Genomic DNA, 3,359 nt, shown 5'->3' with positions numbered 1-3,359 from the left:
GATCTGAGCCACAGTTCGCTCCAAGTCTTGTTTTTCCTGACACTATAGAGGTTCTTCATCTTTGGCTGCAAATTATATGATCAATCTGATTTTGGTATTGACTATCTGGTGATGTCCATGTCAAGTTGTCCCTTGTGTTGTTGGAAGATAGTGTTTTCCATGAACAGTGCATTCTCTTGGTAAAAACTTGCTATCCTTTGCCCTACTTCATTTTGTACTCCAAGGTCAAATTTGCCTGTTATTCCAGGTATCTCTTGATTCCTACTTTTCCATGCCAGACTTCTATGATGAAAAGGATAGCTTTTTTTGGTGTTAGTTCTAGAAGGTCTTGTAGGGCATCATAGAACTGTTCAACTTCAACTTCCTTGGCATTTCTAGTTGGGGCATAGATTTGGATTACTGTGATATTGAATGGAAATTGTTCATTCTGCCATTTTTGAGATTGCACCCAAGTACTACATTTAGTGGCCACAGGACTGGAAAAGGTCAGTTTTCACTCCAATCCCAAAGAAAGGTAATGCCAAAGAAGGCTCAAACTACCATACAATTGCACTCATCTCACATGCTAGTAAAGTAATGCTCAAAATTCTCCAAGCCAGGCTTCAGCAGTATGTGAACCATGAACTTCCAGATGTTCAAGCTGGTTTTAGAAAAGGCAGTGGAACAAGAGATCAAATTGCTTTATTGACTATGCCAAAGTCGTTGACTGTGTGGATCATAATAAACTGTGGAAAATTCTGAAAGAGATAGGAATACTATACCACTTGACCTGCCTCTTGAGAAACCTGTATGCAGGTCAGGAAGCAACAGTTAGAACTGGACATGGAACAACAGACTGGTTCCAAATAGGAAAAGGAGTACATCAAGGCTGTATATTGTCACCCTGCTTATTTAAATTATATTCATCATGAGAAATGCTGGGCTGGAGGAAGCACAAGCTGGAATCAAGACTTCCAGGAGAAATATCAATAACCTCAGATATGCAGATGACACCACCCTTATGGCAGAAAGTGAAGAAGAACTGAACAGCATCTGATGAAAGTGAAAGAGGAGAGTGAAAAAGTTGGCTTAAAGCTCAACATTCAGAAAACGAAGATCATGGCATCTGGTCCCATCACTTCATGTGAAATAGATGGGAAACAGTGGAAACAGTGTCAGACTTTATTTGGGGGGGCTCCAAAATCACTGCAGATGGTGATTGCAGCCATGAAATTAAAAGACACTGACTCCTTGGAAGGAAAGTTACCAACCTAGATAGCATATTCAAAAGCAGATACATTACTTTGCTAACAAAGGTCCATCTAGTCAAGGCTATGGTTTTTCCAGTGGTCATGTATGGATGTGAGAGTTGGACTGTGAAGAAGGCTGAGCACTGAAGAATTGATGCTTTTGAACTGTGGTGTTGGAGAAGACTTTTGAGATTCCCTTGGACTGCAAGGAGATCCAACCAGTCCATCCTAATGGAAATCAGTCCTGGACGTTCATTGGTAGGACTGATGTTGAAGCTGAAACTCCAACATTTTGGCCACCTGGTGTGAAAAACTGACTCTTTTGAAAAGACTCTGATGCTGGGAAAGGTTAAGGGCAGGAGGAGAAGTGGATGACAAAGGATGAGATGATTGGATGGCATCACCGACTCAATGGACATGGGTTTGGGTGGACTCCAGGAGTTGGTGATGGACAGGGAGGCCTGGCATGCCGCGGTTCATTGGGTCACAAAGAGTTGGACATGACTGTGTGACTTAACCAAACTGAACTGAACTATATTTGAGACTCTTTTGTTGACTGTGAAAGTTACTCCATTTCTTTTATGGAATTATTGCCCACTCTAGTATATATAATGGTCATCTGAATTAAATTCACCCATCCGGTCCAATTTAGTTCACTGATTCTTAATATGTCGATGTTCATTCTTGCCATTTCCTGTTTCACCACTTCCAGTTCACCCTGATTCATGGATCTAAGATTCCAGGTTCCTATGTAATATTGTTCTTTACACCGTTGGACTTACTTCCATCACCACTCACATCCACAACTGGGTGCTGTTTTTGGTCTGGCTACATCTCTTCATTCTTTCTGGAGTTATTTCTCCACTCTTCTCTAGTAACATACTGGGCATCTACCAACCTGGGGAGTTCATCTTTCAGTGTCTTATCTTTTTGACTTTTTGTAATATTCATGGGGTTCTCAAAGCAATAGTATGAAGTGGTTTGCCATTGCTAGGAAACTTGGAAGACTACAAATCAAACTGCTAAGACTTGTTACCACTATAAGACTGAGGTGTGGAAGAACTGATCATTTTTATGTTAGTATCTCTGTAATTCTTAAAGTTTTTATATAAAGTACAAGAAAAAAAATTGCATAGACCTAAGATGAGTATCATGATGTCCAAATTGAAAATGAGGTGACTTTTTCTGGGATAGTAACAGCAACTTAAGCAATAAGAGATTAGAATAACAGACATAATACTGTTTTCAACCCTAAATTGTACTACTTTGAGAATTAAGAAATGATTCTTTGATGACATATAATATACTTCCTCAGCAATTAATAATTGCCTTTGGTGTCATCCAAAACAAGTAATTATAAATCTCTTGAATATACATTCTCCCCAAATATACATATTTGTAAACCATTTCCTCAAGGTGTCACAACTGCTGGGTTTTATCAGACTTTAAATCTTTAGCGATCTGAGGGATGAAAAGTTGAGATATCATTGTTGATTAAAATTTTATTCCCTTATTAATAAGGTAGGACACATTTGCTATTTACTGACTGGGAAATATAATAGAGGGTAATTAAAAGTGGGAATTTTAAAGCAGTAGTCTTCAATCATTTTGGCTCTATACTCCCTAAAATTTTTGAAAACAGCTTTTTATTATTTATATTTTATGTTTTCATTTATAGTTTTCATTGTACATCTAAATGGATATAAAATATATTATTTTGTAATATTTTATTGCATATGTGATTTAAATATAATTCTGTTAAATCTCTGGATCTGCAGTGGAAAAATGCTAAATGCATACCCATTTTACAGCATTTAGTTCTCATTGTAGAAACCAGATTGACATTGTCAGAAAAAGTGTGAATTTATTCTTTCAGTCAAACATGTTAATATGCCCTCAAGATTTATGACCACTTTTAATTTTTTTTTATTTTTTAATTGAAGATAATTGCTTTTCAGAATTTTGCTGTTTTCTATCAACATATGTCCTCTCCCTCTTGAAGTTCCCTCCCATCTCCCTCCTCATCCCACTCCAAGGTTGGTACAGAGCCCCTGTTTGAATTCCCTGAGACATATAGCAAATTCCCATTGGCTATCCTAAAGGTAGTCAGTACTGAATATTCACTGAAAG

The sequence above is a fragment of the Bos taurus genome, chromosome 15 (assembly GCF_002263795.3).
Source record: "Bos taurus isolate L1 Dominette 01449 registration number 42190680 breed Hereford chromosome 15, ARS-UCD2.0, whole genome shotgun sequence".
NCBI classification, from domain to species: domain Eukaryota; kingdom Metazoa; phylum Chordata; class Mammalia; order Artiodactyla; family Bovidae; genus Bos; species Bos taurus.
Note: the sequence above shows the minus strand (reverse complement) of the source record.